The sequence below is a fragment of the Arvicola amphibius genome, chromosome 3, assembly GCF_903992535.2.
Source record: "Arvicola amphibius chromosome 3, mArvAmp1.2, whole genome shotgun sequence".
Taxonomy (NCBI): Eukaryota; Metazoa; Chordata; class Mammalia; order Rodentia; family Cricetidae; genus Arvicola; species Arvicola amphibius.
The window spans coordinates 51,473,385-51,493,969 of record NC_052049.1 but is presented as its reverse complement, the minus strand read 5'-3'; positions in this window follow the sequence as shown (position 1 = coordinate 51,493,969).

Below are 20,585 nucleotides of genomic sequence, written 5' to 3'. Positions count from 1 at the left end.
TAGGGGGGTGGAGTAGACAAAACAGAATGCTGGGAAGTTAGACAGTCGCCATACCTCTCCTCTCTGAGACAGACACGATGAATCTCCTGCCCAAGATGGACGTACGCTAGAATCTTCCCGGTAAGGCACCACTTCGTGGTGCTACACAGATTATTAGATATGGGTTAATCAAGATGTGAGTAAGAGGCTGAAACTAATGGGCCAGGCAGTGTTTAAATGAATACAGTTTGTGTGTTGTTATTTCGGGGCATAAGCTCGCCAGGCGGCCGGGAGCAGGGCAGCTGGGAGCTGGGCGGGAATGCAGCCCGTCTGCTCCTCGTTACAATTTTCCCTTCCCAGGGAGATCCTTTCCTACCCCTCTCCAGTCCCTTACTCTGTACCTAACCTCTGTGGTAATATATTGTAACTTGCTTGCTGAAGACTTAACAGGTAGGTAACATTCACATGTAAGCAAATATATACAGTATTTGCTTTGGGGTCTGTTACCTCACTCAGGATTAATTTTTTTAACCTCATCCGTTATCCACAAATTTCATGATTTTTAATGGCTGAATAATAATCCATTATGTAAATGTACCATTTCCTTTATCCATTCATCAGTTGAGGGACATCTAGGCTGTTTCTAATTTCAGGCTATTATGGATAGAGAAGCAATGAATATGGATGACCAAGTGTCCTTGTGGTAGGATGAAGTATCCTTTGGGCATATGCCTAAAAGTGCTATAACTGGATCTTGAGGTAGATATAGCTACCCCCATCTTCCTGAGGAGCTGCAACACTGATTTCCATAGCAGCTGTGCAAGTTTGCACTCCCACCAGCAAGGAAAGAGTGGATTCTACTACTTAGCCCACATCCTCACCAGCATGAGTTGCCATTTGGTTTTATTGATCTTGACCATTCTGATAGGTCAGGTGTGAGGTGAAATCATAAAATGGTTTGCATTCGCCTGATGACTAAGGATGTTGAGCATCCTCTAAGTGTTTCTCAGCCATTTGTGTTTCATCTTTGAAAACTCTTTATTTAGATCTGCACCCCATTCTTAAATTGGACTGTTTGTTTTCTTGATGCTCAGTTTTGAGTTCTTTATGAACTTTAGATAATAGCCCTCTATCAGATATAAGTTAAAATCCATTCTGCAGCCTGCCACTTTGTTTGAAAGATGGTGCCCTTTGCCATGCAGAAGCTTTTCAGCTTCATGAGGTCCTATTTGTTAATTGTTGTTCTAGTGCCTGCATTTATGGATTGACCTCTATTCTATCTCCTGTGTCAATGAGTTCAAGGCTATTCCCCCACTTACCCTTCTATCAGATTCAGTGTATCTGGCCTTATACAGAGGTCTTTGATGATTAGGATTTGAGTTTTGTGCAGGGTATCAAGTATGGATCTATTTGTATTCTACATGCAGTCATCCAGTTTGGCCAGCACCATTTATTGAAGATGTTGTCTTTTTTTCCAGTGCGCACTTCTTCAATTTGATTTCATTTATCAGTATGCATGCTTTTATGCCAATACCATGTTGTTGTTGTTGGACTTTTCAAAGATTTATTCTCATAATTTTCAAGTATAATTTTACTTAAATATTTGGAAAATTTTGTCATTGTTTTATAAGTCTTAAGTTTTATTTGTACCCTAGGATTGTGGACTAATTAAGGAATTGATCTTAAAAAGACATTCTAGGAGGCACATGTGCCAAATGCAAGTGAAAGACAACATCCAGGCACAAAGGTATCTCAAAGAGTGATACAGCAAGTAGATCTGAACTCTGATGACCCCCAACAGGCTTCTACACACTTGATTTGTGAGGCCTTTTTGTCATGTATAGCATCACCAACTTCAAGGCCCAGGTAGTGGAAAGGTACAGGAGAGAGAGAATAATGATGGTTTCAAAAGTGTGGCTATCCTCTCAGGAGATAACTGAGTAATCATTCCTTTAATTAGTAAATTCAGTCTTTGCTAGTAACCCAATGGGGTGTGAGCTCCTGTGTTATGAAATAGTTCAAACTACTGAAATGTATTCAAGGCAGGGTTTCTCTGTAGCTTTGGAGCCTGTCCTGGAACTAGCTCTTGTAGACCAGGCTGGCCTCGAGTTCACAGAGTGCTGGGATTAAAGGTGTGCGCCACCACTGCCTGGCTCTGTTTATATTGATTTATGTGTGTTGAACCATTTCTGCATCTCTGGGATGATGCCTATTTGATCATGGTGGATGGATGACCCTTTGGATATGTTCTTGGATTCAGTTTACAAGCAATTTAATGAGAAGTTTTGCATAAAAAATTGGTCTGAAACTCTCTTTCTTTGTTGTGTCTTTATGTTGTTTAAGTATGAGTAACGTGGCCTCATAAAGATTATTGGCTAATGATCCTTCTGTTTCTATTTTGTGGAAGAATTTAAGGAGTATTGGAATTAACTTTCCTTTGAAAGTCTGGTACCAGAAACCTAATTCTTCACTAAACCACCGGTCTTGGACTTCTTGGCATGGGAAATTCTTTTTGGGGGGTGATGGAGGAGGGAGGAGTTTCAGACAGGGTTTCTCAGTAGCTTTGGAGCCTGTACCAGGCTAGCCACAAACTCACAGAAATCCCCCTGTCTCTGCCTCTGAGTGCTAGGATTAAAGGCATGTGCCACCACTGCCCAGCTAGGGCTGGGAAACTCTTAACTACTATTTCTGTTTTGCCAGGGGTTGTAGGTCTGCTTAAATTGCTTATCTGATATTGATTTAACTTTAGTAAGTGGTGCCTATTAAGAAAATTATCCATTTCTTTTAGATTTTTCAATAGGTAGAGTAAAGATCTCTAAAGTATGCCCTTAGGATTCTCTGGAGTTCTCCAGTGGTGTCTACTGTTATGTCCCCTTTCATCTCTCATTTTGTTAATTTGGATCTTTTTTTTTCTCCTTGACTTTCAATTAATTTGACAATGGGCTTGTCAATATTACTGAATTTCTCAAAGAACCACTTCTTTGTCTCATTGAACTCTTGCATTGGTTTTGTGTATTTATTACTTTTATTGTTTCATCTCTGAGTTTGATTATTTTTTGCCATCTACCTCTTTTGGGTGTGATTTCTTCTTTTTGTTCTAGCATTTTCAAGTGTGCTGTTAAGTTATTAGTATAAGATCTCTCTCTTTCTTTTTAATGTAGGCACTTAGTGCTATGAATGTGCCTTTTAGAACCATCTGCATGGTGTCTTATAAGTTTGGGTGTGATGTGCATTCATTTTCATTGAATTCTAGAAAGTTCTTATTTTCTTCCTTAATTTTTATCTTGACCCATTTTTATTCAGTAGTGAGTTGTTCAGTTTCTATCAGTCTGTAAGCTTTCTGTTGATATCTAGCTTTAATTCATGGTGGTCAGGCAGGATGCAGAGTGCTATTTCAATTTTCCTGTATCTATTGAGACTTGCTTTGTGTCCAAGTATGTGGTCACTTTTGAAAACATTCCATGAGCTGGAGAGAAGAAGGTATATTCTTTCATGTACGGGTGAAATGTTGTGTAAATACCTAATGGGTCCATTCGTTTTTATGATGTCAGTTATCTTCAGCATTTCTCTGTTTAGTTTTTGTTTGGATGGCCTGTCTGTTAGCAAGAGAGGATTTGTAGGTCCCCCACTATCACTGAGTGTTGACATAGATTGAAGCTGTGGTAGTATTTCTTTTATGAACTTGGGTGTCCTTTTGTCTGGTGCATAGAAAGGAATTGCAATCATCCTCTTTGCGGGGTTTTCTTTTGATGAGAATGCAGTGCCCTTCTCTATGTCTTATGATTAGATTTGGTTTGAAGTCTATCTTGTCACATATTAAAATGGCTACACCAGCTTGCTTCTTAGGTCTGCTTCCATGGAATATCTTTATCCATCCTTTTACCATGAGGTCTGTCCTTGATGTTAAGATGTGTTTCTTGGCTACAGTAGAAGGATGGATGCTCTTTTAAAATCCATTCTGTTAGTCTTTGTCTTTTCATTGTAGGATTGAGACCATTGATGCTAAGAGTAATTAATGAGATGTCTGTTGATTGCTCCTGTTTCTTTACTGTTGTATAGAGCCCACTCACCCCTTCTCTAAATCTGTAGATCTGATATCATTTATTTCTTGAGTGTGGCTAGCCTTTTCAGGTAGAAGGTTTTCTTCTGTAGAGCTGAATTTGTAGATATTGTAGATATTTGTAGATAGATATTGCTTAAATTTGGTATTACCATAGAATGTCTTTCTTCCTTCATCTACTGTGTTTGGAAGTTTTGCTGGGTATACTAGTCTGAGCTGGCATGTGTGGTCTTTTGGAGCTTTTAGCACATCTGTCCAGCCTTTCCTTGCTTTTAAAGTCTCCATTGAGAAGTCAGGTGTTTTTCTCATGGATCTGCCTTTTATGTCATTTGATCTTTCCCCCTTGCAGCTCTTAATATTCTTTCTTTGTTTTGTACATTTAGGCTTTTGATTATTATGTGGTATGGGGAATTTCTTTTCTGGTCCATTCTATTTTGTGTTCTACATGCTTCTTGTACCTTGATAGGCACCTCCTTCTGTGATTTTGTTGAAAATATTTTCTAACTCTTTGAGCATAGATTCTTCTCCTTCCTCTATTCCTATTATTCATTGGGAAAATCATAATGCATAATATTAAATTCTTTGTAGAACAAGGTGACTTTTAATTCATCTTTTAAAAATTAATTTATTGGGCCGGGCAGTGGTGGTGCTAGCCTTTAATCCCATCACTCGGGAGGCAGAGGCAGGCGGATCTCTGAGTTCGAGGCCAGCCTGATCTACAAGAGCTAGTTCCAGGACAGGCTCTAGAAACTACAGGGAAACCCTGTCTTGAAAAACCAAAGAAAAATTAATTTATTGATACCAAATATTCCTCCACTTATACACATTTCTCTGTATAGACCTTTATAGTCTCACAAAGTCATTATTAAACTGAAATCACTTTAGAGATCTTTTTCTTCATCCACCCTGTTCAACAGCAAAAAGGCTGATGTCTAAGTTATTTTGTTCAGGGTCATTATCACTCATAGGCAAATCCAGAAAGAACTTTAACATGGCAGAAAATATAAAAACTTAGCAAAGACATTTGTTTGATAAGACAGGTTTTGAGTCCCCCAAATTCTTCCATAGAACAAAGATGGAATATCAAAGGATGGCCCTGCCTTTGTGTATCTACTCCAGGGATTTGGGTATCTTTGGGTACCTTTTGCATTTCATCAAAGATCGTTGCTCATATCTCACTATCTGTCTGTCCAGCATTTTCTTGGGACTCTTCCTGGACTAATTAATCACATTGTAGTCACGACATTGCTTTTTAAGTTTTCTCATATTTACCATCCCAGACTTCTTTATTGAGTCAAAGCATTTCTATTTGAGACTTTATAATTAAATGACCTTATTAAACCCAGCCAGTTCTTCTGCCTTGTGAATCCCTTTTGCTGCATTGTGAAACTTCACTGAGATTACTTTCTCATTTAGTTCTGTTAACAGGAATGCTTTTTCTTCTTCCCTCCCTCCCTCCTTCCCTCCCTTTGTTCCTTCCTTCTTGTTACTCATTTGTGCTGAAAGTTCTTTGTGTTTTTCATGTCCTTTAAAACAGCACATCAATCCACTTCTGGCTATCAGCCCAGAAGAGATTGCTGATCCCATTAGGCTGAGAGAGCTTCATTGTGCACTGCAGTGGAAGATTGAGTGGCTAGGATGACTTCATATGAAAGTACTGGAATAAAAATTAATGCCATCCTGACATAGCACCTAACATGCATCAAGAGACTAGGCATGTTTGACCTAGACAGTATCCTCCCCTCAAGGAGAGGAAGCAAAAATTACTCCTACCCACTCTGAACAAGAGTTCATAGGAACACATTACACTCAAATGAACTGAGAAAGGCAATAGATCTCCCCAAATGGCAAGGTCCCCATGTAATTCATTGGCTTCACATACATCCTTTAGGTCAGCATCCTCTCATGGGCACCATTTTTCATACTGAGGCAAGTCACTGGCTTAGGCTTTCTTGCCTTGTAACTGCAGTCAGGCAGAAGGGTCTTTCCCCACTGCCTCTGTCTGTGGAGGAGGGGCTTACCCTGCACAGTTTTGTATCATCATGAGACTGGCAGGCAATCTTACTGTCAATGGAAATGTTATCAATTTTCCCTTGACCTTTGCAGAATTTTATGAAGCATGACAGACTTAGGTGGTGAGATGGCTCAGCAGGTTTGAATGAGCATAGTCCTCACGAACTCATATCTCTGAATACTTGGTCCCCACTTAGTGGATTTGTTTGGGAAGGATTAGGGGGGTTGGCTTTGTTGTAGGGGATATGTCACCAGGAGTGGGTTTTGAGGCTTCAAAAGCACACATTGTTTCCAGTTATCACTGTATTTTTCCCTCACTCCTTCCACTCCCCCTCTCCGCCCCATGCTTGTGGATCAGTTATATGCTCTCAGCTACTGCTCCAGTGCTATGCCTACCTGCCTTCTGCCATGTTTCCCACCTTGATAGTCATGGACTAACTCTCTAAAGCTGTAAATAAATCCCCAATAAACTCTTTCTAGTAAGTTGCCTTGGTCATGGTACATCTTCACAACAAGAGACAGAGAGAGACACTGAGTCCAGTGTGAGGTTTTGAAATCTCAAAGTCTATCCCCAGTGACAGACGTACCTTCTCCAACAAGACCACCTCCTAATCTTTCCCAAACAGTTCCACTAACTAGGGACCAAAAATTCAAATATATGAGCCTATGGGGGGCATTCCATTAGAACCACCAAAGATGTTCAGTTTTATACGTCTATCTGCCTAGACTATAGTCCCAGTGAGTCAATCAATCTCTAATCTGAGTGTTGCCGAGAATATATTTTGTGATTGAAGTCTATAATACATTTATTTTAAATAAAGAATGACACTGGAGAAAGATAATGTTGGTGGGCCTGATCAGCCACTCTAAAGTCTTGAGGAGCAGGAACTAAGACACTGCCCCCACCAAGGAAAAGATATCCTGTTCGTAGTACACTACCTCAACCCAGGCTGAGATCCAACTTACATTGTTGACATTGGCCTGGGAACTTCTAGCTTGCCTGGCCAGTCCTCATACCTGCATATGCTAATTCTTTATAAAAGGTCCAGGAAAAGAAAAAGAATGTGAGAAAGGAGAGATGAAGAGATGCAAGGAGGGAGGGTGGGAAAATGGAGACAGAGACCTATGATATGTGAAACTTTGACATTGTGGTGGGAATATTTGTTACCTTTCTGTTTCTGTGATGAAACACTTGGAGAAGGTTTATTTGGGACTTGCACTTCCAGAGCACTGAGGTTCATGATGACAGGGACAGCATGACAACAGGTAGCAGACAATGTGACTGGAGCTGGAAGCTGAGAACTGAGGCTTGAACCACAAATAGGAAGCAGAGAAAACAGGATGTTGGGAAGTTTGAATGTGACACATTAGATCCAGCAAGGCCATACCTCTAATGCCTCCCCAAACAGTGCCAACTATTGGGGACCAAGTATTCAAATGCCTGAGACTGTGAGAGACATTTCATTCAAACCACTGGGTGTGTGTGTGTGGGGGGGGTAATTTACTACCTCTCTCAGTTTTAATTTCTTTATCTGTAAAATGGACCTAGTAAGAGACCCCCCAAAGGCTTGCTACAGATTTAATTATTTTAACTGAGACAAAGCACTTAAGCATGGTAACTGGTGTATAGAAGGCCCTTTTGCTACTGTTGTTATTATTAAAAAGAAAATTCTATCTAGACCCTTTCCCACAGTTTACTGAAGATCCTCTCCTACCTAGAATTTAAATCTGATTTTTAGTGTATTCTGTCTGAAGATTCTAAGTCTACCTTTGTGGCCAAAAGCAGAATGTCTTCTCCATTGATCTGATAGCTCCCATTAAAGAATTTCATGACAGCTATTTTGCAGGCACGCAGCTCTGAGTGGCTGGACTTTTTACAAGGGGCTTGGCTAGCTAGACTGGGCTGGGGCAAGGTTCTCTCATTGGCTGTGAACTGATATCAAACAGCTTCAGGGGGTGTGGGATAGCTGAGACAGTTGTGACAAAGAGGCTCATTATCTCCCCATTGTCTGTCTTCCATCCCTTCTTCTGAGAACCTGGATCTTGAGGTCTGTGAAGAGCCCATGTCACTGCAGCTGTCACCCTCTTCCCTAGAGAGAACATCATTGATCAAGCACTTATTTGTAAAGTTTTATCTTTAAAATTAAAATATAATTACATCATTTTGAGGGCAGCCACTGTCTCCAATTCTCCAAGCCTCCGACATCCATTCTGCAATTTTTAGTACTATTATAAATTCATGCTTTTCCCTTTCAATTGAGCTATTTGATGCTGAAGGTTTAGCAGTTTTTGTCCCATGTTTCTGTTAAACCAATGTTTTACCATTTATGGCTAGTCCTATATAGTACAGGATTAGTCACGCCTAACTCTCTTGGCGTGAAATATCATCTGTTTATTTTCAAGGTATTTGGCAATTTCTTTCCATACCACTGCATTGTTTGGTATGTGATATCAATGTATGTAATAGCAACTAAAATGCCCAATTCAATGATTGTCGATAAGCAATTGTATTTTTCATGCATACAAAATCAATAAGAGACACAGTACAGTTTCAGATATAATAAACCATAAAGCATCTTTTATAACTGATGGAGTAAGGGAGATATTAAAGTGATCAGCATATAAGAATCATTTGAAGGCATAAATGTTTGATAATAGCCGAGTAATGCATGTATATAGGACTTGGAAGCCATTGTGGGGACACTCAAATATTTAAATTATGAGAATATGGACTCCTGTCAAAGAATTACTATGAACTCTGGCTAGTGAGGTAGGAGAACCAAGGGAAAAAAGATAAATGGTCTTACTTTGTGTAAGTGGAGAAATGGTAAGAGATGGGAGTGGCCAGTGACGATGGGTACTGTGGGCAGGTGAGAAAGCAGAGGGGCTGGATGCTAAACATGGGATGACCCAGTAAAGACAGAGATTGATGTAGGTTGGTGAGGGGCCAAAAGACATAGCAAAGGAAGGGATTGCTCAGGAGTGGTCGCAGGCACAATCCCCATGGTAAGCAGGTGTGAAGGTTTTCACCAGCTGGTAGATGCACTGCCAGGGCAGTGGGCAACATCCTCCACAACATTCCTGTTCTAAGCCAGACTCCCTTTTAGCCCTGTGAGTGATACTATGCTTTGACTCAAGTAGGAGATATTGAGTAGAGCCTCCAGGGATTTCTTGGTACAAATCTTAAATACAAAATCTTCAACAAGTTTGATGTAAAACCCTAATTGGGTTTGGATAGCAATTTATGAATCAGGCAACATCTCATTCATAAAGTAGAAGGAACTGTGAGAAACTGTGATGCTTAACATGAATTGTCAACTTGACAGGATCTGGAGTCACCTAGGAGACAAGTCTCCAGGACATTGTAAGGGATTATTTAGATTAGTTTAGCCTCTGGGCACACTCAAAGGGATTATCTTGGGTTAACTGAAATGGAAAGATACTCTACAGCGATGTGGAAGCACAAGAAAATAAACCATTTTCTCCTAAACTTGTCTTTGGTCATGGTGTTTCATTGCATCAGTAGAAACCCTAGCTAAGACACCATCAACTGCTGTTAAATTCATATTTTTCTCTCTAATGGGATTGGGGTGAGCTGTGCAGTGGGGAAGCAGCATACATAACAAACACAGATTTTCAAACTGGCCCACTCTCAGGGCCTGTATTCCTTCCTTATGATGTTTCCAGAGAGTTCCTATGGCAAATAGTCTGAGTGACTGGAGAGTCTCACGTGTATTTGTTTGCTTGTTTTGTTTTGTTTAACTGCACATTGTACTCTGAGGTCCCATTTATGAAGCAGTAACTCAATAGGTTTTTCTTAGTATTTGAGGGAAGTTTAATAAGTTCTTTACGGAATTAAAAAGATATTAATAGAATGGAAACAAGCATAAGGGGACTGGGGCTGGTTACAGCTCTGACATAGGGTCTTCGCCTAGCATGCACAAGGAGGTCCTGGGTTCAGTCCCTAGTACCCAAAGGGAAGTCATGTGATTGACTGATTCCCAGAAAATATTGTATAGAGATCTCATATTTAAACATTGAACTACTTCATTCCAATTCAATCTTGTGCCCTGAATGCAGTAGGTCCATTTGGTTATGGAAAATCAAAATTGAAAAAAAAATGTAAAAATTAATCTATTATTATGAACATATATGAACTTATCCACCTCGCCATTTAGGGAGATGCATAGTTCTTGTAGGAGATGTGAGATCACTCTCGCCACCCCAATATGCAGCACTGTTTTTATTCCTACAAACAAGTCTGAAGGCCCCAAGAGTGGAGAACTGCCTGTGAACATGGTAGCCACTGCCCTTCATGGCCAATTGAGGGAGAAGTGAAGAGTCTACTTACTAGCAACCCCAGCCGGCAGCTTTGAAGAAAAACAGCAGGTTGCTTGAGAGAATTTCACTGGCTTCACTACTATTTCGCTTAACTTTGGGAAAGTGTGTTCCTGCCTTCTGGGAGATTACCATTGTCATAACACTGCAGGTACACTCTTCATCTGTGTCTTGGTTATGGGTTCTGTTGCTGTGATAAAACCGAGTGACCAAAAGCTGAGGGAGGCAAGGGCTTATTCATCTTACAGCTTGTGGTCCATCATCCAGGGAAGTCAGAACAGGATCCTGGAGGCAGGAGAAGGTCGTGAGGCCATGGAGAAGTTCTCTTTACTGCCTTGATCCTCATGGCTCACTCAGCCTGCTTTCCTAAAGCACCCAGGACCACCAGCACCGGAGTGGCACTGCCCACTGTGAGCTAAGCCTTCCCACATCTACCATCAACCAAGAAAATGCTGCACGGACTTGCCCACAGGCTCATCTGGTGAGGGCCTTTTCTCACTTGAGATTTCCTCTTCTAAAAGGACTCTAGTATATGGAAAATTAACTAGCACACTCTGAAAGCAAGGCATTTTGTTAAGTCAAATGTAAGAGTTCTGTTCCAAATGAATAAATTAAATTGTTACCTGAACCTGGTGTTCTGCCAGGGGATTCAAGGGCATGAAAAATTTGAAAATACATGAAGAAGTTGGAGACCCTCACATTAACTTATGGTTATTATTGTTTCAATGAAGGCAGAACTTCTTACTCTACTGGCTTTTGTCTATTATTTTTAGTCTTTTTCAATAATAATACATTTTTATTTTTATAAAAATTTTCTCTAAGAAAAACTAATACAAATGAAAAACAATAAATATGTCTAGAGATTAGGCTTATGAATGCTCATTATTCCAATTGAGCTGAGGGTGCTCTATTAACTCTCACACTCTTTTGGTTTTCCCCAAAACTATCCTATATTCTCCCTCCCCTTCTTATCACTGTGTTACAGCCCCCATTATGGACAGAGACTCCTGCTCAGCCACCGGACACATAGACCAGAACACCAGAAAGGAAATAGAAACCAAGGACCAAAACACCCATCCAACAAAGACAAACTCAGAAATCAGCACCTAGACCTGTAATCACTCCAAACCCAGATGCCTAGATGTCAGCATTAAGACCATAATCAACAACAGGCAAGGTAATATGTCACCACCAGAGCCCAAATTTCCTACTACAGCAAGCTCTGAATATTCCAACACAGCTGAAGCAAAAGAAAAAGGTCCTTAAAGAATTTAATAAATAAATCAGGGAAAAGACAAACAGAAGATTGTAGGCAATTAATAAATAAATAAATCCCTTAAAGAAAGACAAGAAAACACAAACAGTTGAACAAAACAAGTAAAACTGTTCAATACCTGAAAATGGAAATAGAATCAATAAAGAAAACACAAATTGAGGGAATTCTGGAAATGAAAAATCTAGGTACTCAAAGAGAAACTACAGAGGCAAGCTTCACCATCAGAATACAGGGGATGAGAGAGAGAATCTCAGTTGTTGAAGATATAATAGAAGAAATAGAAATGTCAATCAAAGGAAATGTTAAGTCTAAAAGAAGGCCTGACACAAAACCTCCAGGAAATATGGAACAGTATGAAAAGATCAAACTAGGGCTGGGGAGATGGCTCAGAGGTTAAGAGCACTGGCTGCTCTTCCAGAGGTCCTGAGTTCAATTCCCAGCACCCACATGGTGGCTCACAACCATCTCTAGTGGGATCTGATGCCCTCTTCTGATATAAAGGTATACATGCAGATAGAGCACTTGTATACATAAAATAAATCTTAATTTTTTTTCCTTACATAAAGAAGGAGGTGCCTATCAAGGTACAAGAAGCATACAGAACACCAAATAGATTGGACCAGAAAAGAAAATCACCATCTCAAAACATTAAACATACAGAGCAAAGTGTGATTACTTCTTTTAGTTTTAGCGCTTTCAGGTGTGCTATCGAGCTGCTAGTATGAGATCTCCCCATTTTTTACATGTTCATTTAGTGCTATGAACTTGCCTTTCAGAATCACCTTCTTTGTGTCCCATAAGTTTGGGTATGTTGTGTATTCATTTCCATAGAATTCTAGAAATTTGATTTTTCTTATTTTTATTTTGCCCCATTTTTGATTCAGCATAGAGTTATTTAGTTTCTTTGAGTAAGATTTCTGTTGCTGTTGCTATCTAGATTTAATCCGCAGTGGTCTGGTAGGATTCCGGAGTTATTTCAATTTTCTTGTATGTGTTGAGACTTGCTTTGTGAACTTACCATGGAATATCTTATTTTCTCCATCTATGATGATTGGAAGTTTTGCAGGATATAATAGTTTGGGCTGGTATCTGTGGTCTCTTATAATCTACAAGACATCTGTCCAGGCATCTTCAGCTTTTAGAGTCTCTACCAAGAATTCGGGTGTAATTCTAATAGGTCTGAATTTGTATGTTACTTGGTCTTTTTTCCTTGAAGCTTTTTAATATTCTTTCTTTGTTCTGTATGTTTAGTGTTTTAATTATTGTGTGGTGAGGAGATTTTATTTTCTCATCCAATCTATTAGGTATTCTATAAGCTTCTTGTACCTTTATAGGTATGTTATTCTTTAGGTTGGGAATTTTCTTCTATGATTTTGTTAAATATATTCTTTGGGAATTTGAGTTGGGTTTCTTCTCCTTCTATTCTTATTGCTCTTGTGTTTGATCTTTTTATGGTGTCCCAGATTTCCTGGGTGTTTTATGGTAGGAATTGTTTTAGATTTAGCATTTTCTTTGGCTGATAAATCTATTTCCTCCATCATGTTTTTTTTCCTCATTTTTTTATTAAAATCCATCATGTCTTCAATACCTGAGATCCTTCATTCCATCTCTTGTATTTTGTTGGCGATGCTTGCATCTGTAGTTCCTGTTCACTGACCCATACCCAGGTTTTCCATTTCCAGGATTCCTTCAATTTGTATTTTCTTTATTGCTTCTATTTCCATATTCAACTGCTGAACAGTTTCTTCCATCTGTTTGTTTTTTCTTGGCTTTCTTGGCATTCTTTTAGGAATTTATTAATTTCTTCCATTTTTTGTTTGTCTTTTCCTCAATTTTTAAGACTTTTTAAATATTTTTCTTAAGGACCAATAGCATCTTCATAAGCTCACTTTAAGGTCATTTTCTTGTGCTTCAGCTGATTAGACTGTTCAGGTCTAGCTGTTGAAGGCTCTGGTGTAGTGAGGGGCTGCAGGCCGGCTTCCCACCGCCCGGCTCCCAGCCACCGGCTAGCTTATACCTCGAAATAACATCACACAAATTGTATTCTTTTAAATACTGCCTGGCCCATTATTTTCTGCCTCTTACTCACATCTTGATTAACCCATATCTAATAATCTGTGTAGCACCACAAAGTGGTGCCTTACCGGGAAGTTTCTAGAGTACATCCATCTTGGGCTGGAGCTTCATTGCATCTGGCATCTCTCTAACAAAGGACGAATGTAGCCCAAAGTTCATAATGGCTTGTTTAATTTCTTTGAGATCATTCATACGGATGGGTTCCCAGGTATATTCCTTGATGACCTTAGGGTTTTTGGAACCAGTCACCTTTTCTGATGTTATTATTGGAAAGGCAGGTAGAACTTTATGGAAATTATCCCGGAGAGTTTTACTCATTGACAGAGTTAAATTTCGCCTTTCTACCGTTTGCTCCTGTTCATCATAGTCTATAATTTCCTCAATCTTTTCTAATCTGCTTACTATTGCCTTCTGTAAGGCCTGGATCTCCTGTCCAGAATTATGCTCCAAGGCCTTCATGGAGGATTCCAAAACATGAAGTTTGTCCAGTAGAGTTAGTATCTCATCCTTGGATAGAATTTTCATGGCATGAATTGTGCCTTCTTGTATTGGCAATCTGTCAGCCAATCTGTCATATCCTTTAGACAAAGTCCGATTTTCACATTCAGCAGTTTTAATTCTCTCTGATAATGTTTCAGACAGGGACTGAAGTTTACGATCCAAATCAGCTGTTCTCTCCTCCGCAGCAATGAATCTCTCTTTAATATCAGACTGTAGTTTTTCTAAATTTTGCTCATTTGACCGAGTCATATCAGACAAAGCCCTATTCCCTTCCTTGAGACCTTCAAACTCTTTCTTGGTGTCAGTCTGAATTGTTTTTGCAAATACCTCGACCGACTTAAAGTTGTCACTCAAAACAGTTGTGCCCTTTCTTAAGCATTCAACCTCTGTCCTGAGAATCCTGGTTTCATTCTGTAAGGACTTTATCATTTTTCTATTTTCAAACCATGTAAGGGAGAAACCAAATACGAGAAAAATTGCAAGCCCTATAAACATCCAAGTTATGGGAATATCATATGTATCCTGTAATATTTCTACCATAGTATAATTAAATAGACTGCAGAAGCTTTCAACGGTGATATGGTCAGACATTTTTTTTTTTTTGGTACCAACTACACAAGACAGTTTCAAATGGTGTACAATTTTGACAACACTCTGGCCGGACCTCCTCAAAACACTCAGAGGCTAGTTACAATTTCCTCGACCAAATGTTATTCTGGGAATTTTACCATCATTTGCTTTCATGGAACCCCCTGAGAAGAACTTCACCCCCATGTCAGCTAGAAGCAATCTTAGAGGACGACGCCCCCTCTCCCAACAGAGTTTGCCCTCTGGTTTAGGGACATCATTTAGTAGATGGTATAGGGTTGAGGGGATGGGGGAGGTATTATATGGACTCAGGGGTGTTTATGAAAAAAAGGGGGGGGGAATTACCTGGTTTGATGGGATGATTGGTATTTGTGAATTATTGTTATTAGAAAATTGCATTGGTGTTGATTCTTGTATATTGAACATTGTATGTGAGTATGCTTCTACCTCTATTGTATGAGAGTATGCTTCTACCTCTGTTTAAAACAATTGTTATATTGAGATATTTATCATATTGCAATGTACATTTCTACCTCTGATATTATTTGTATAATGACATTGTTTACGTTTGGGGATATTGTTCTCATTTATTGCACAGTTGTTTTTCAGGTTTTTTAGATACATAGAAATTATATTTAGTATAGATAGTATAATCTTCGACCTCTTTGAAGAGCTGTAGAACATGGCCTTTAATCTAACCTAGAGTTTGGTACTTATGAGACACAATCACTCCTGGCAACACCACTCTACTCCCGAGAGAATGTTGAGCACCAAAGACACTCCACTGGGAGCTTGTCTTCTTCTTGGCAGAAGTGGCCTGTAGGCAAAGAAAAAGCCCATACCTCGACCACTGACAGAGTTTCAGAGTATCCGTAAATGGATAAAAACAGGATTGTCTTATCTTGCCAAGACAGGGTTGGACAGTTCTACGAAAAGTTCCTTGCCTTTGAAAAATGTTATGTCAGTTGTGTTAGGCCTTAGCCAAAGTTGGTTGCCTCAACATTGCAAAACGAAACTTTGGGTGACTGCCCAGGTAGTTAGTTGTCTCTGTCATTTGTTGCACATTTTGGAAGCTTCTTGTTCGTACTTCCTGGTTGCTTAAGTAATATTACTTCCCTTCTCAGATCTTTGATGGGGTTGAAGATTAGATAATTGTAGTTACCCTCTACATTATTTAGACTCCTTGAAATAGAATGCTTAGTAAAACTTTTGTTATATGTTTCTTCTTAATATTGTTTGTTGTTTGTAATTTTATATTTATTATTTGTTCCTATTGAATATAGTTGTATTTGGTTTGGTTCTGTCTTATTTAGACAAAAGGGGGAGATGAAGGGGAAGCCTAGCCAAAAACCTTGTTTTGTAAGGCGCGTCCCCCTTGGTCTAAAGGCGTGTCCCCCTTGGTCTAAAGGCGTGTCCCTCTTAGGCGTGTCCCTCTTAGGTGTGTCCCCCTTAGGCTAATATTGACTTATAAAATCTTGCAGGCCTGTGGCCCGTCTGCTCTTTGTTTTCCTGCCCTCCTTGCTGGAACCTTGGATTTGTAAGTTCCCTTTCCTTTCCTTTATTAAAACTGAATTATATATATTAAAGCTTGTCTGGTGAATCATAACTGCCGATTGACCACGCCCCTTCACTCTGGTGTTACAATGTTGTCCTTTCTGTTATTGATTGTGTTCTTACACAGGCACAAAACATCTGGATTTGGGAAGGTTTAAGGTCTAGGTGCTGATTCTGCATTTGTCTTTGTTGAATGGATGTTTTTTCCACTAGTTTCTCTTTCCTCTCTGGTCTTCTGGCCTAAATGGCCAAGGGTTCTGGTGACTAGCATGTCTTCAGGTTCAGTACAGTGTTTCCTCTAGGGATTTTTGGGCTAGGGGTCCCTAGATCCAGCCTGACCTCTGGTAAAAGCAAAGTCTTCTTCTGAAGTTGTAGACCTGGGGTCCCTAGATCTGGCCTGGTCTCTTGTGAAGTGGAAGTCTTCTTCTAAAGTTGTAGACCAGAATATGGTGCAGGGTGTGTATGGGGGGGGGGTACAGTCAGGGGTTGTTGGGCAGGCTTAAAGGGGTTTTATGGGCAGTGGATGGTATCTTACCTGAGGTTCCTAGGACCAGTCTGGCCTCCTGTAAGGCTGCTGGGGTTGTGGGTCCTCGTATAGAGCCCAGGGGAGAGGGTGCAGTAAGGGGTATGAGGTTGGCCACCTGCCCCCAACAAAATAATGTCTCCCCCCTTCCTTAGAGTCATCAGCTGCCAAGAGCACTTCAGCCAGGGTGGGGCCTTGGGAATCCCTCCCCACTTCAAGTTGGAATATTTTTTTAACTGGCCTAATTTTGTACAGGTAACCATAACTGTTGCAAGATCATGTGTATGGTAGTCATGCCATGTTCAGAAGTCAGCAATTTCACAGCACTCTTCCCACCCTCTAGTGCTTAGATTCTTCCTGCCTTGTCTTCTGCATGTCCCGTGTACCGTGGCGGTGAGAGTTGATATAGATGTCCCATTTACGAGTGTGCACTTAACAGTCCTTTATTGTCAAACTTAACCACTACCCACTACAGTAGGAAGAGTTACTCACCAAGACTGAGGACATAATCTATGGACCAAATCTGCAGCCATAAATATAATTATTTAGAAGACAGTTTGATGACTTGGCCATTTAGCAAAGCAACATCAGTATCATAAAGTTCTTTCTGTGTGTGCTTACTCCCAGCTCTGCACATGCAGGATGTGTTTCAGTGACCCATCTGTGCCCCTTGCCTTATTAATCTACATTGTGATTGCATTCTTCACACTTCTGATGTCTCTACCGTACTGGGTTCTTTGTCCTGAAACTCAGAAACTTTTTCTTCCTTATGCTACCAAAGTGCCAGACAAAATGTCTAAAACCAAGGATTATTGATAGTTTGAATACAGATGCCATATCTTAAAAAAAATAACCAGGGTAAATCTGAGGTTTGGATTTCTCAGATTCAACATATATATATATATATGTATATATATATACATATATATATATGTGTGTGTGTATATATGTATATGTATATATACATATATATGTATATATACATATATATGAACTTTTCAAAGAATAACTAATTTAAGTGACAATAAAAAAGCAAGTTGTGATGTTAACATCTCTATTTTCACTGGTTGCACTTAATGAACACTTTAAGTTACAATAAAGACTTCAAGTCCTTTGAGCTACATAAGTATCATTGTTTATTACTTTTACTACAAACCATGATCACTTGAAAAGATTTGTTTGCTTAAGAACGGAATAGGAAAAATGATAATTATCCTTCTTTATAGCTTCTTATTCACCTTGCTGTTAAAATCAGTTCCTTTGGAGCTAGAGAGATGCCTCAGCAGTTAAGAGTGCATGCAGTCCTCCAAGAGGACCTGGGTTCAATTCCCAACACCCACATGTGATGGCTCACAACCACCTGTGTTATGGTTAGCTTTGATCAAGATCCAAGATAGAGTCACTTGGGAAGAGGGACTCTTCAGTTCATAAAATGCCTCCAGAAGGTTGACCTATAAGCAAATTTGTGGGAGCATTTTCTTGATTAATGCCACACCCGGGAAGGTAGTCCTGGGTTGTACAAAAATGTGGTCCGAGCAAGCCATGAGGAACAGGCCAGTAAGCAGCACTCCTCCATGGCTTCTGCTTAAGTTACTTTCTCCAGGTTCCTCCCTTGAGTTCCTGTCCCAATTCCCCTCAGTGAGGGAGTATAACCTGAGTATTGTGAGCTGAAATAAACCCTTCCCTCCCCAAGTTGCATTTGGTGATGGTCTTTACCATAGCAATAGAAACCCTAACCTTGTAACTCTAGTTCCAAGGTATAGATGCCATCTTCTGGCCTTGGCAGGCACCTGCATGCATGTGGCACACATGCATACACCCAGGCACAAACACACAAAATACAATCTTTTTACATTTTATTTTCTTGATGAGAAAACTATGGTTTCTCAGAGTCCTGAATAAAACACTGTTGGAATAAGCGTGGTGAGCAGACCAAGCAAATCCTTTCACCGAGACCATCATGCTGTGTGGGAATCCTGTTTGTTTGTTACCTTCTCAGCTTGGCCACAGCAGTGCCACGAAGCATGGGGACAACTCAGAAACACTTTACCTCCTTGAAAACGTTGGAGACCTTCGATCTGAAAGAGTCTTTCCAAGATGAGGAAGACACTCAGCTTGAGAAGCCCTTCAAGTCCCCATCTCCCAGAAGGCAGCAACAGAGTGATCAATTCTAATTAGACTCTCCGCTGAGAGTGTTTTAACCAACCATTGTGAGCCCCTGGCTCACCACCAAAAACTTACAGGAATGTTTGCATCCAATTAGAAAATAGTAAACAGCAGGCTTCAGGCCAGGCCCCTTTGCTACATCACCTCCTTGGTCTAAATAGAACTTAGATGCAAACTCATTGTTCTTACCCTTATGTTACCCAAGTATAATAAAGAGTATACAAAGAACTCAAGAAACTTGTCATCAAAAGAACAAATAATGCAATTTTAAACAATGGAGAACAGACCTAAACAGAAAATTCTTGGCAGAGAAATCTAAAATGGTTGAAAGACACTTGCAAAAAATTCTTAACACCCGTATCCATCAGAGAAATGGAAATCAAAACAACTCTGAGATTCCATCTTACACCTGTATGAAGAGCTAAGATGACAACTTATGCTGGAGAGGATGTGGGGTAAAGGGAACACCCCTACAATGCTGGTGGGAGTGTAAATTGGTACAACTGCTTTGGATTTCAGTATGGTGATTTCTCAGAAAATTAAAAAACAACCTACCTCAAGACCCAGCAAAACCACTTTTGTGTACATACCCAAAGGATGCTCAATCGTACCACAAGGACACGTGCTCAACTATGTTCATAGCAACATTGTTTGTCATAGCCAGAACCTGGAAACAACCTAAATGCCCCTCGACCAAAGAATGAATAAGAAAAATGTGGTACATTTACACAATGGAATACTACATAGCAGAAAAATAATGATATCTTGAAATTTGCAGGCAAATGTATGGATCTAGAAAACATCATATTGAGTGAGATAACCCAGACCCAGAAAGACAATTATCATATGTACTCACTCATAAGTGGCTTTTAGACATAAAGAAAAGAAAAACTAGCCTACAATTCACAATTCAAGAGAACTTAGACAACAATGAGAACCCTAAGAGAGACATACATGGATCTAATCAACATGGGAAATAGAAAAAGACAAGATCTCCTGAGTAAATTGGGAGCCTGGGGACCATGGGAGAGAGTAGAAGGGGAGGGGAGAGATAGGGAGGGGAGCAGAGAAAAATGTATAGCTCAATAAAATCAATAAATAAATTTTTAAAAAGAAACATAATTTTGTAATTTATTCTTCCCATGTCACTTTGGAATAATGGGTTATAATGGAATATTTGGGTTTAGTAATTATTAAACTTCAGGATAATATCCTTTTTCTCAAATGTAATAAAAGATCGAGAAGAAATCAGTGTTTGCCCAGGTTTTCCTGGGATGATTTTTCTGTAAGGAGAAGTTGCAAAGATATAAAGGCAAATATCTTGTCATTTAACATGTAATGTTTTCTCACTAGACAAAGATTACATTTGCTGTGGTGAGGACACGTTCCCCTCCAGTAACTGCGGAGCAAACGGACCGTGGCTGCCTCGGGTGAAACAAGGACATCTAGAACATTCAAGACCCAAAACAACCTTTTGGACTAAGACATCTCCTTACTGCTGAGGAAAAGAG